We start from the raw sequence: 15,543 nt of genomic DNA on the forward strand, positions 1-15,543 counted from the left end.
AATAATGGAAATTGTGAAGATCCCAGGAAGGCCACGTTCATGCTCGCTGTGTAAGAAATCGAACATTTAACAAGGCAATGTCTACAACCAAAAACACGGGAATTGCATCAGCATTGGGCATATGACTGATTGGTTCCAGAAAAACACATATAAAAAGAATACAGTGCATATGAAAAAATAGAACAATGGTTCCAGATATGAAAATCCGATATGAACAATAAGTTATTTTCAAACAAAACATATGAAAATCATTGAATAAATCTCTACTTAATTTTAATGGAATATTTTTTATTTTAAATATTATTTAAAGTATATTCATATGTACCTTTCTAAAAGAAAATAGTGTGTCACTAATAAAACAGAAATTCGAAAAGGCCCAAATACACCCGGCATATGGTTATTAGTAATTTTATTCGCTGTCGCTTTTTGACAGTACCGCAATCTTTTGTGTGAAACTGGAATTACATCACTTCCATCACTTGAAACACTTTGGCCTTCTTCTTCATACTGCAATGGCAAAACGTTTTCTTCAGTAAAAGGAATTAAATTAGCGCTAATTTCCAATAATTCTGAAGGTTCATTATTTTTTTAAATTTACCACGAACTCTGTCATTAATCATTGAGATTCTGTTATGACCAGATCTTTGTATAATTCTTCATATCGCACCATACACGACTTCAGTTCACGTTTAAGCTGTTTACAATGTTCAGTATTTGGATCATGTGTAAGAAAATAACTTTGAAATTTATTAGCCATTGAAAGTTATTAGCCACAAAAAGAAAAAAAAATGATGATGATGAAGAGATTCCACTCACTTTAGGATTAAAGAAGGAGGAATCTCTTCATCATCATCATTTTTTTTTCTTTTTCATCGAGATTCTCAAGGACAGTGTTTATTATTTCGAATTCACTAACAGCCTTATCAACCATCAATTCTTCAATATCTGCAGACGAAAAATCATCAAATCCTTTTCTGCCAACTGCATGTGCTAATCTGATGTTGGGATATTCGGTTGTATGAAAGGTACGGGGTTTTTCTTCTTCAACATTGCTTTCCAGCATGCATTTAAAGGTGATGGTGTCAATTCTGACAACGCCAACTTAGCAAGTTTGATGCAATCCAAAATAGAAATTTCTTCCACACATTAATAACTGTCAGTAAATTATCCTCATCTAATTTATCGAAAATGTATTGGAATGTTCTTCTTATGTAGTAAGTTTTGAAATCACACCCTGGTCTAGTGGTTGTATAAAGGATTTTGTATTAGGTCACAGAAAACAAAATTCCACATTCGGGTGTTCTAAAACAGGATGGCCAGGTGCATTGTCTGTAATCAATAAACTTTAAAGCCCGGATTTTTTTTTTTTTTTCATCAAATAGTGTTTAACTTCTGGAACAAAACAATGATGGAACTATTCATTTAAATTTTATTTTGTGACCAAACTTTTTTTGTTTGCCTTCTAGTGCACTGGTAATGTGTTAAAATCCACACCTTTCATTGCCCGCGGTCTTAGAGATCGATCAATGGTTTTAAACACTTCGAATTGTAAACGAGAAATTATTGTTTAGCAAACAGCTTATCTCCTTCCAAGCAGCTTTATATAGGCGGACCTCCGGTAACCAACTTAACTTCGAGGAATCAGCATAGCACCCTACTGCTTCCAGGAACCAACGGCAAATGAATATAACGGATCATCTGTCGGCTTAACTTCGGAAATTTGTAATTACAAAAATTGATTTTTTTTCTTGTTGCCACAATTGTCTATATTCTGTAGCGTAGAGTAATCCCTGATATTTAAAACATCGACGGGGTTCCCCAAAATTCAAGTTTCATGTACCATACTAGGAAATGATAATTAATGGAAATATCCTTTTTAACAGAACTGAATTCAAACAGAAATTTTAAAAATAAGACCATTTGAACCGTTTAAAATCAAAATATAACGTGTAAAAATAGAATGGCTTCTGTTTTTAAACCGTGTTATTTCGGAATCGTGTACAAAAAGGCTGTGTAAAAAGAGAATTAGCTGTATTTCAAAATAAGGAAGTCATAACAAAAAAAGATAATCAGACACATTCTGTCTTTGACAAAATGTAGTGAAAAACTTACGAGAAAACCGAGCACACGATGGTAAAAAAGTATCCAGGTGCATTGGAAGATGATGATCCAGCAGAAGCAGAAATAATCAAAAATCAGAAAGTAAGTATATCAAAAACAAAATGATAAAAAAAAAAATTAGAAACAAAATCTGGAGGAAATAACGGAAAAAATAAACTAACGACGTTTATTCTCCTATAGGGAGTAGGCGAGCTTGTTTTAGCCTTATCTAGCTTTTAGATACTGAGGGGAAGTTCAAACACCATGGATAGCCAATCAGAGATAGGTGACCTAAGGCTGTCACTGATACACACTGCATCTGGTGGAGAGAGGCAGCTGACAAGTGCTGCCATTTCATGGTCCTTAATGTTAACACTGTTTACTGTCTGAAAAATATATGGGTTCTGCGGTCGATTATACGTTCGTAAAAACAGAGTCTCCGTGGAGAAAACCGCTTGCCCATGCCACAGATCGACTAACTCGGGAACCGATCGATAAAAGACTTAGAATAAAGTTCCTCTAGTCGCCGACTTGAATTGAACTAGGACGCTCTATCTTCGAGTTTTCTAGCACAGTGGATGGCACATACCACTTCCACTGAGCTACACACGCGTTAGAAAATATTAAAATACTTAGAAAAAAGAAAACAACATAAAAAAATAGATACACACGAAACAGAATCTAGACAGAAATTGAATAATTCGAATTGAGAAAAAGGAAGCAAAGACCATACTTGCAGTTGCTGCTAACCTTAAATCACACGAAGGAACTACATATACGTGGGCGGTCTGAAACGTTATCGGCTTAACAATGAAAAAACGAATTTATAATTTCAAAATTATTTTTATTTTTTAATATAATCTCCTTTAAGACTAATACATTTATTCTGGCGATGCTCCAGTACCATTATCCCGTGGTTCTCAGTCAGATCTGCAAAATACCCCTCTACAGCTGCAGTCATCTCTTGATTCGAAGAAAAACGTTGACCAGCAAGGAAGAGTTTTAGTTTTGGGAAGAGATAGAATTCAGTGGGAGGCAAATCTGGGGAATAGGGTGTTCCAACAATTCATAGTGCAGATCCCGTAATTTTCCCACTGCCAAAACACCTTTGTGGGCAGGTGCATTGTCCTGATGAAAGATGATTTTTTTGTTCTGCAAACAGGGCCTTTTCTGATGAATTTTTTCGCTAGTCTGGATCGGAATAATATTCCCCATTTATTGTTTTACCCTTTTCAAGATAATTAATAAACAAAATGCCTTTAGCATCACAAAACACCGATCCATGCCATGACCTTGTCGTCTTTGGCACTGAACAACGGACTTCAGTTCACTGTTTTGACTGCTGTTTGGATTCTGGTGTGTACTGGTGAATCCATATCTCATCCATAGTAATAAATCGACGCACAAAATCAGTTTTATTCTTGTTAAAATGCTCCAAGCACTGTTCAGAGGATTTCATACGAGTGCGTTTTTGATCTGCTGTGAGCAAGCGCGCCACCCATCTTGCGCAAAGCTTTTTCATTTGCCTATAGTTTCAGTAATTTTACGCACTTTAACTAGCCGGTTATCCAATACCATACCGTGCACTGTTCAATGATTTCTGGTGTTGTTACACTTTTTGGACGTCCTTCACATGGATCATTTTCAAGGCTAGTACGCCCGCGATTTGACTCGGCAGCCTATTTGTTATTTGTCGAAAACAAAGTAGAAGAGTGCCCATAGACTTTTATGAATTTCGAATGAATTCTTTTGGCGTTAAATCTTCTTTTACAAAGAATTTTATAACGGCACGATACTCAATTTTATTCATTTCAAGACAGCACTTTGCCTTCCGACAGATGTATAAAACAAACTACTTGATAGAATGACTTGCAATTTCACATGGATTCTGCTTATGACAGATATACCAACTTAGAAAAAAAAAAAACATTGCCGATAGTGTTGCCATTTATGGTTGAGGCCGAGAACTTTTCAGACTAACCACGTACATTGCTAGTGATATAGAGTAGCTGATTTCATCCGAGACAGATTAGAATGAAAATAAAATCACTCCAAATATTACCACAGCAAGAAATATTTCAGATAAATGGAAGAAAAAAAAAGCAGTGAAACAGAATAATATAAATAACACACAACACAAAACTTATGAAAATGAAATGTAATGGTCTAAATCTTAAGACTCTAAGTAAATCAAATACCTAACTCTTATTCAGACATAATGCTCCAAGAGAAAAAATGGGCTACACAAATCATAGAGTAAATTTAAATAAATAAATAAATAACCGCCTATTATATCCTAATCTAGGAATTTGCAAACAAAGGTAATAGTGACGGATTAATAGCATTAGTAAAACTTAGCTGCAACATTCAGTTACTTTCTGATGAGGTACATACAAAGTGCTAGAAGTTGAAATAGTGCTGGAAAATAAAGAACACTGATTAATGTAATTTTCAAGGCCTTCGACTGAATCTGCCATCGACGACTACTAAACAAATTGACATCCTTTGGTCTCCCTGCACCTTCTGTAATTGGGTATCCAGCTTTCCCTCTGGTTGTTCTGTATGAATCATGGTGGATGGCTCTCTATCTTCGAGCTTCACGACCGATGCCAGAATGTCTCAAGCTTCATTCTCCTGTACATAAATGAGCTACTTATATTCATTCATTAATGCTACCCACAGCTCTGCAGATGATAATATTCTCCATACCCATTTGACAAACCATGCAGTACTCTAGCATCTCAGACTATGAAACTAGTGACTTAAACATTGATTAACATACTGTGATTCAATGGTGCAAGGACAATCTTGTACCTTTTATTGCCACCAGTCTTGAATTTTCACTCGAAAAAGAGATCTCAGCTCACAACCTCTCAACTAAGTAATACAAAAAACATCAGACAAGATGACATCTCTCTCTACTTGGAGTAATATTTACCTCTATCTCTCCTTGCATAAGCACATCACATCAATAGTCCCCTCAGTTTCCAAAACAATTAGGCATTCTCTTTGTTTAAGATGCTATGTTACACAACCAACTCCTAACTGTATACAAATCCCAAATCCTCCCATGCTTAGAATGCTGCTCACGTGTCTGGGATGGTGTATCAAAAACTTCTCTTAAAATCCTTGACGCTGTCTAGAGGAGAGTAATTCAGCTCATTGATTTTTCACTGTTACAGATACATTTCGACTTCTATCTCCAGACGCAGTGTTTCAGCATGGTGTTTATTGTACAGGTACTTCAATGGTCATTGCTTTACTGAACTGCCAATAATCATTCCTCCGATGTCTGTTGCGCCTATGAATACAAGAGCAGTAGCTGCCCAGCATCTCTTTACTGTGCAACTGCAAACGAGAGGAACCTGCGTCTCCTATCTCCCATTACCTAACCAACATCGATAAAAAAACATTCTATTCTGAAAATTCAGTCAAAAGGCTAATTGCCAAAAATAAATTTTCTATGGAAGTGGAATCAAAAAGAAAAAAAAAAGCAGCAGCAGAAAACTTTAAAATGTACTCGGTGCTTACGAAACATTTAAACTAAACATTAAAATGGTAGCTATCAGAATAGAAAGTAAAATAAAGCACCAGCAGAAGAGAGAGAGAGAGAGAGAGAACAGTAAGGGGATGTAGAAAATTATCTCTCCTAAACCACTCCGACAAAACAGACAAGTAAAAACCAAACCAAAATAAATGAATTAAAAATAGGCTGACCATACGTACCGTTTTGAATGGGACAGTAACGTTTTTTTTTTTCATATTTCCCGGCTGTCCCGTCGTTTTAATAAAAATGCCAATTTTGTCCAGTTTTTAATAAAAACTATAAATATACTTTAATATTGGTCAATCATAAATTATTTCATAACTTATAATCATATATCAATATCATGGATACCAGTAATTTGTATAACCATGGAGTCACATTGTTCTATACTAAATATATATGCAGTGATTTATTCAGGGAAAATAAAAAATACATGTTGGCAACACTTGTATTTTTTTGGCAGCATACAGGCAAAATAGACAGGCTGTTTTGCATGTATGCTGACCTGGGGCTTTGTTATTCAATGATGGTGGTTTAAATTTCATATTTTTAAAAGTTTTAAGTCTTATTTTTTAAAGCTAAGTCCATCCTTCCATTGTCAAAGAGGAGAAACTGCAATTTTAATGACGATCTCCAGAAAGATTTCAAATTTATTAAAACGGACAAGCTGCATAGTGATGAAACAAAAGTGGTATGCCAACATTGTAATGTCCATTTTTCCGTTGCTCATGGAGGCAGAAGCGACATCAACCAACATCTACGTAGCCAGAAACATAGGTATGCTGAAAAGACTTTGGCTTCAGTTAAAATTAAAAACATCAGCTCGTTTATGGTGAGACGCAGTGATAGTGAAAGTGATAAATTGCAACAAGTGAAGCTCTTGTTGCTTATTATACTGTGGATCACGGACAAAGTTTTCGGGCAAATGACTGCTTGTCGACATAAAAAAATCAGCTAATGCCTTTTCTTCCCTATTAGGGAGTAGGTGAGGCCTTTATACCCTATCTAGCTTTTGGAGACTGAGTGGGCAGTTCAATCTCCATCGGCAGCCAATTAGAGATAGCTGGCCCATGTCTATCACTAATTATAAGCGGCTACTGATGGAGACTAACAACCAACTGCTGCCATCTCTTGGTGCCTAACTCTAACAGGATATGTTATTGTCTGAAATAATGTGGGTACTATGGTCGAGTTCTTGAGTTTACGGGACGAAAAACCCGAGTTTCCAGGAGGAAAAACTCGCTTGCCCATGCCAGAGATCGACTAACTCGGGAACGGGTTGAAGATAAGCTTAGAAAAAGTTCCTCCAGTCGGCGAGTAGACTTGAACCTAGGTCTAACTTCGAGCAGCCAAGCACAGAGGACGCAAGCGCCACTTCCACTAAGCTACATAGGCTTGTCGACATTGATATATAATATAAAATTTATGAACCAAAATTTTCTTCAGCACGTACCAATCAGAAGCAGCAATTACCAATGTTTTATCACCACACATACTGGGCGAAGTAATAAAGTATTTAAATAAAACAAAAAACATTACATCAGTTTAGATGCATGAAACCTTTTTCCAATTGTTGTACGGTACTTTTGTTCAAGAGAAAATTCTAGACTTTATTTCCTTACCTGGTGAAACATCCAACATACATTGTGCTATGTTGAAGGAAGTAAGTGACAAATTTGCCTTAGAAAACAAAATTGTTCCTTTTTGTGCAGATAACACGAACACCAAGCTTGGTGGTTGCAAAAGACTTGGCAAAAATGTTTTTATGTAATAAAACTTTTTATGGTCTTACTTTTTCATGAATACAGAATATTACATAACCCCCATCCCGTTTTTGCCATCCCAATGTCCCGTTTTTGTTTCAAGGAAATATGGTCAGCCTAGTTAATAAAAGAACTGCAGTGCAAGGGAATAGAAGATGCATGGCTACAGGCTCTTTTGAAAGCTGAAGACAGTGACAAGGGAAACATATCCACTGCCTGTCTATTCGAAGGAAATAACCAAGATAGAAGTAGAATAACACTGTATTACAAAATTATAAATTATTACAAAAAAAAATATCAGCAAACGCTTTTTATTCCCTTATATGGAGTAGACTCTGACTCGCCGGTCATCCAATACCATATCGTGCACTTCATCAATGATTTCTGGTATTGTTACACTTTTTGGACGTCCTACACGTGGATCATCTTCAAGGCTGGTGCCGCCATGTTTAAACTCGGGAGCCCATTTCTTAATTGTCGAAAATAAAGAAGAGTGCCCATAAACTTTTATGAACCTCGAACGAATTTCTTTTGCCGTTAAACCTTCTTTTACAAAGAATTTTATAACTGCACGATACTCAATTTTATCTATTTCAAGGGATACAGACAAACTTTTGCTTCAGACAGCTATATAAAACAAACTACTTGATAGAATGACTTGCAATTCCAAATGGATGCTTATGACGGATGTACCAACTTAGAGAAAAAAAATCGTGCTGATAGTGTTTTCATCTATGGTCGAGGCTGAGAACCTTTCAGGCCGCCCTCATATATTAACCACACAGCAAAAATTGCAATACCGAAATGCACAAAAACTAGAATTAGAGATACATAAGTTGTCGATTACTGAGCTATATAACTAGAAGTACAAACTAGAATAACTACACAATGACAATAATCATTTAATTTTTAATGGAAAAAAATGTATGGAAAAATTAAATGATCTAAAAGTTTACTTTTTTGGTTTTATGGAAGCAAATTTATCCAAAGTTTCACTTGTTTCTAGTTTCCAGCAGACATCACCTTCTGTTGCGATCATTGATTGACAGTCCAACCAGTTTTTCCTGTGAAATACCAGATCTTAGATATGTTTTAATTAGTTTCTGTCTTCGAAATAATCGTTTGTCACTTGCTACTGAAACTGGAAGTGTCAAAAATATCCGAAGATAAATTGTTAAATTAATAAAAACGATTTCTAAACCATTTGCTTATATATATTTATATTGCAGTATTTTCAATGGGTCTAAGCTGTCACTATCCTGTATGATGTTCTTTAGAATTTGCATTTCATTATATCCTCGATGAGTCTCTAGACTCCCTGCAGGTGTGACGTAATCATAATATAATCCAGTGGCATAAATATCCCTTTCTTCACTATCAGTTAGCGCAATTTGTAAATCATGACAGTTTTTTTTTTTTTTTAACTGTCCTCATACATATTAGAAATTTCATTGAAACTAGATAAAAACTGAAATATGTTAAAGTGACTTGTCAAGAGATCAAACCCTTCAGTCAAAGAATTAATGTAGTGGCCACAAATGGCAGAAAAAACGTAAGTTGAAAGTTATATTGTGGATCAAGTGGTGCTTCGTCCGAACATTGCTAACAGAACAATCTTTCTTATGTCAGCGTAATGTACTGCTTTTGAACTTAGAAATTTCTAAATCTAATGCTAACTCCTTTGCCGATTCAAGTATACATTTTCGTCCAATCTAAATTCTTTAGTAAAGTCGATTACATTATTTAATGTGTTTATAGATTCACTTATATTGTGTTTGGATTCTGAAGCAATTCACTTCCTACATTGATCCTGCATAATTAATTTTATTCGAACTTAATGTTTTTGTTTCATATTGTGTATTATTGTCGATTTGAATATTATCATAAATGTCTGCAAAAGAATCTAAAACTTCCCCAATATTATATCTATCTAAGCGAATGAAGAGCGTCAATCCTTGCATCCCATCTAGTATATGATAAAGTTTTAAGTGCAATTTTGGTGTACTTTTTTAGTGCATCCCATCGTTTAGTCCAAGCACTGAAGAAATTATGTCTTGCATAGTGCTTAAAAACTCACTGTTTCAATGTTACCTTGAGCAGCATCAGCGATCACCAAATTTGATGTTTGTGCTGCGAATCGGACGAAGAGTGTTCGAGGCTTAGTATTCGATATGTGTCTCTGAACGCCGCTGGACTTTCCTCGCATGTTCGCCCCATTATCGTTTTTTTAATATCCAAATTTAAATCTTTTAATTTATCACGTACCTCTTAATTTTAATTAAGATGTACGTGGATTTTTTGAGAAATTATTTCTAAATAATTTGCCTATATATACTGCAGTATTTTCAATGGGTCTAAGCTGTCACTATCCTGTATGATGTCCTTTAGAATTTGTATTTCATTATATCCTCGATGAGTCGTTAGACTCCCAGGAGGTGTGACGTAATGATAATATAATATATTATCATCAGCTGTGGTTTGCATAATAACAATGGCAGTGTATATTCACTAAATGAGTTCACTTTGAAAATAAATTTACAACTAATGTGAACTGGATGGATGTTTGTGATTGTCTTTGGAAATACTAGTGGTGGTGGTCGGCGGTAGATAGCGTTGGTGTAATTGTGGTCAGTTGGTGGATTGAGGCAGAGTTGTAGAGCAGGTGTCCTCCCTCGATGAGCCTTTGGACTCCATGGAGATGTCTAATAATAATATTAGTTAGATGCCCTTTCTGTTTCTCTTTTTTTAAAGTTCTTTCGCCGCTTTTCTATTTTTATTTGCACATCTGGATAATTTTTTACCTTTTCCATTATGCCCAAATTTATTTTGAAGTAAAAAATCTATTGAACAAAAATTTTGATAAAACAAAAAATAAATAAATACTGAAAGAAATACATAAATTTTTCGCTGATTTGTAAAGCCTTAGGTTAAATTTCGAATCTACTTACATCAGTGTGAATTAACTACACATTCACTGGGTGGGTAGCAATAAACAGTTCGGTGATTTACAATGCGCGGGGTCTGCTCCACAAAAAATGGCCAAATGTCACTTCGTAATAGAGGTTAAGCCGGATTCACGTACGCGTCTCACATCCTAACTGGCTCTCTCTCCGGACGAGTGCCCGGCTTGTTTAATGCTTCCGCCAGCTCTCTATACTACACATAGTATATAGAGAGCTGTAAATTGCGAATTCCGCCAGTTTTTCTAAATGTAATTGCGACTTTTAATTACATTTAGAAAAACTTGCAGTTTTTCTAAATGTAATTAAAAGTCGCAATATTTATTACACATCCATATTTAATAAACGCTGTTTTTATTTTATTTTTTCAACACAATTCATCCTCCCCCCCCCCCCATGAATAAAATGCTCAGATGAGATGCATTGTCTGCTTTACCGTGTTGAGCTGGCCCTGGGGAGAGCAATATGGGGTGCTAGCGATATCCTGCGCTTACAGAATGATTTAAATACGCTGGAAATTTAGGCAAATCAAAATGGCTTTGTTATGCACATTAAATTGCCTTCGAAAGAGGTTAGCCAAATTTACTATTATTTTTATAATGACATATATTTAAAAAATGTATGCCCTCAGAATTATACAGTAAGTGAATTAAAAATGGATAATTATAATGCCCGCATAATTAAAAAGTTGTAATTGTTACGTGACACCTCCATGGACTGATCGTGGAGGGGAAAATACTACACTGCACGCCGTCTCCTCTACTTAGCCCTACAGCTATTTTTATTTTTGTCTGTAAATTACGTGTGCTCTCACAGCCAATTTGTCTGTATGATGAAAAAACCTGAGTTTCCTGGAAAAAACTGTTAACATACCTTCCGACGAACTCTAGTCATTGGAGAAAAAAAAACATAGTTCGAATTCTGGTCATTTACAATGAAAGGGAGCAAAGTTCAATTATTCTTCCAGTTGCTTGCGGGACATATCAGTAAATATAAATCTTTACTGAAGATTTATATATATATATTTTTTTTGCATGCTAATTTTTAATATCTGAAGTTGGTTTCCTTCAGAATTAATGCTAGAGAATCAGGGGAAAGATTAACACACCTGTTAGAAGAGGTAACTTTGAACCGAATAGGCGTGCTTTTTTTTTATTATTATTATTCGTGACACCTCTCCGCCTTCACCACTAACACCGAACCTCTACTTCCAATCATCCAGATTAACGCCATCTACCGCCCACCACTACTAGTATTTTTTCTGTAAATTGCGTGTGTTCTGAAGGGCCGATTTGTCCTGTGACATTGAGGGAATGCACTAAAGATATCAGCTGGTGGCAGTGGTGCACCCATGGAAGGCGGCCTAGGGACTCTGTTCCTTCCTCCCCCCTAAAGAAAAAGTTAAAAAACATTAGAAAATTTTCCAAACTACTTTTCCTAATTAAAATTATTTTTTTATTTATGTTGTGTCATGTCTTCTATTTCTATACTACTTAAGAATTAAGGTTTACATAAAGTGAGAGAACCCTATAGCAGTGTTTCTTATTTCCGCAGACCACAGGTTGTCTGCGAAGATGGTCCAGGCTTAAATTAACCAAATAAATCTATATATTTTAATTATCCAAAGAAAACAAATTAAAATTGAATAAGTAAAAATTACGAAAATAAAATGAATACTTATATATATATAGTGGCAGAATGTTCATGGAATGAACATTCTGCCACTATTTTAATTTGTACTGCAGAATGACGAGTAATAAAAGAGGGGTGAAGTGAAAACAATACGGTTTTATTGCTTCTTCCACCTTCCCTTGCTGTTTTGTCAGATTTGAAGTGAACGTGCGTTATCCATATTTCAACCAATTGCTTGTTGTTTATTGATTTTTATCGTTGAAGGTTTTCCTCCTTCAACCAAGGCTCAATATATCTTCATTAGTGCTAAGTAATACTTTAAAAAAATCTTGTGAGTTAACTCCAGTATTTATATATTTTTCGGAAATCGCACGAAAAGCAAGCTGACAATTGAGTTGAAATGCGAACTCTCTTCAACCGAATTTATGTGAAACTTCCATAACACCATTCACTATATATACATATCTTGGTTTTAACACGTTTACGAATTTTAACACTTTCGGTTGAATTTTATTGCTGCCGAGTGAACTCACACAATCTAATTAATAACAATAGTTTTTAGTTAGATACTGTTTGCCGGTGCAACATATTGTTTTGCTTGTCTATATATATATATATATATATATATATATATATATATATATATACACAGCCTAGTTTCTGTATGAGGGGACATGTGATTTATTAATTAGTGTCGTTTTTATCCCAGTTGTCTCTAATTGCACTATTTGTTGAGAAATATATTACACACACTGCTTATACCTCATTCACTGACATAATAAAAGTACTTGTTTTTCTTGCCTCTGCAATATAGTGGCTATTGGGGGAGGGCGTGTTGTTTACCGTGGGAGCAAGTTACTATCGCCCAGCTCTGAACGTGTTTCAACTCTTTTTCATTGGCGAGGTATATGCGAAACTTTTTAATTTCTTTTTCGAAAAGAAAATCAGGGGTGCAAGTTATACGCGAGGGCGAGTTATATTCGAGTAAGTACGGTATTTCAATTATGGATAAGTACATTGGTACCTTCTTTAAACGGTAAAATAACTCGGATGACAGTGATAATACAAAATGAGTTTGTAATGAGTTTTTGTGTAGTTTCTGAAGAGAAAGAGGTCTGTAACGAATCCACAGAAACACAGAATTCCATCAGTTGCAATGCAATAATATTAATATGCTGAACAAAAGGAAAGATTTGCTGGACACTCGACCAGTGGATCGCATTCAAAGGTAAATACAATTGGTTAGTTTGTAGGAACATTTTTCTGTTTTGTGACTTTTATCCCTTTACAGTAATTATATTATGCCTATATTATTGTTATTATTCAACAATTACTTACAGTTTTGAATGTGTATATAATATAAAGTCAATATCAACAGTGGCCTGATTACGAACGCATGATGAAAGGGACGGGGATGTTAGTATTCAAAAGGTAAATACAATTGGTTATTTTGTATAGGGCCTGGAAACTTATTAGTTTAGAATTTAACCACTGGGAAAGGGTTTGTGTCCACCTCAAAACTCTGAAACAGAATTTGGAAACATTTTCCGAATAACTTTTTATAAGAAATTTCTGTGATTTCACGATCCATTTCAAGGCTTGCAATCACAAGAACGACCTTTCGTTTACCGAAAAAAGAGCAGCTAATTGAGCTTTCAAGTGACAGTGGGCTTAAAATACAATTCCGTGATCGTGGTTTGGCTCGATTCTGGATCTTGCCTTCAATGAGAAGTGAATTTCCCGAATTATTTGAAGAAGTCGAAAATCGTCATGCAGTTTTCTACAACCTATTTTTGTGAGAAACGATTTTCATCGCTCCTTCAAATAAAAACCAAATACAGAATTCGTCTTAGTGTGTGTGTGTGCCGAACTTCGGCTGAAGTTGACCAATACTGAGCCAGATATCCAGCAACTCTTCAAAGGCCGAGAAGCCGAACCATCTCATTAAAAGTAAATAGTGACATCTTCTATCTTATATTATATCATATTATATATTTGTTTAATAAAAATTAAAACTTGGGTTTTATTATCCACAAAATTTAATTTTTTATCTATATATCCAGCCTGGTTGACCGACTCTCCAGCGAAATGGCTGCGAGTTCGAATCCCACAGTGGGCATGGATGTTTGTGATTGTCTGTGAACATACTAATGGTAGTGGTCGGAGGTAGACAGCGTTGGTGTAGATAATGATTGTAATTGTGGTTGGTGAAGACGGAGAGTTGTTGTAGAGTAGGTGCCCTTCCTCGATATGTCTTTGGACTACCTGGAGGTGTTATGTAATAATAATATCGACAAGCTTTATATGTTCATTGTGAATCACATAGTTTGAATTTGGCACTTGGAAATGTTATATCTGTGACAAATAAGAAATTGCATTGGCATAATTGAAAAGGTACACAATTTCTTCAATACCCCTAAAAGACAGGATGTCCTTGTTTATAATATTTTTAAAGATTTATAATATCTTTATTTAGCTTGCAAAAAATATTTGTGTGCACCTTACCATTGTCTAAAATAATGCAAAAATCAAACAGTGACCTCTTAATTGCCCTAAACTCTTACAACATCAGTACTACCTGAGGGTAATACTGATGTTGTAAGAGTGTCACAAGAAAGTAAGCACCAAGTTATATTTTTTCAGGATCTCTGAAACTGGTTCAGAAATTGCAGCAATGTATGGGATTGGGAATCTATGTACAGGATTAGAGCTCTTTGGAACAAACTTTTATCTATTAATGATACATTGGATTTTCCTTGAGTTGAAGTGATTCTGCTGCATAATTCCTTTGATAGTCAAGTTCTAGTTTAAATCATAAGGAATGTTTATAAATTAAAAGACGAACTTCTTGGATGCTAAGTATATCTTTCCATATGTTCATGCCTCTTGGCATAAGCACAGTACAGTAAAAAAAAAAAAAAAAAAAATCGAGGTTATCAGAATCACATTGAGCAATACTTTGGAATATCAGAATTTAGGGTTATAGAAGAAGACTCAAAGTTTTGTGGATGTTGTACTGCAAGGCTTATGAAAAGAAAGAGTGCAATGTAGTGTCATCAGCAAAAAAAAAGACAAAGAAATTATTCACACTCAACTTATTAAACACCGTGGACAGATTTTTTGCACACATAACCTTACTCTCATTAAAAACAATAAAAAGCAAAATTATACTATACACGTTTTAAGTATTATATAACAGAAGCACTATTCAAGATTACAGTATTCTATATTACACATTCAAACTGACTTTCACCTTTCTAACCTCTTCAACACATTATGCCATTAGTTAAATAGAATTAACATCTATCGTCTATACACACAATCTAGGCAATTAACATAAAGCAATCTACTTACAAGCTCACTATATCATTGTACAATCTTGAATCCAAAAGGGTTAAGGGTGAATTCCGCTGGCTCCTTTGCTTTTCTTGTGCAACAGCTGTGATCGGGCACTATCCGGTGGTTGTCATCTTGCAGATTCCTTCCATGTAACTTTAATGCATTTTTTCGTCAAAGAATTTCATGGAAGAACATCTTGTAA

The sequence above is a fragment of the Typopeltis vanoorti genome, chromosome 1, assembly GCF_054136105.1.
Source record: "Typopeltis vanoorti isolate ZY-2024b chromosome 1, IOZ_Tvanoo_1.0, whole genome shotgun sequence".
NCBI lineage: Eukaryota > Metazoa > Arthropoda > Arachnida > Uropygi > Thelyphonidae > Typopeltis > Typopeltis vanoorti.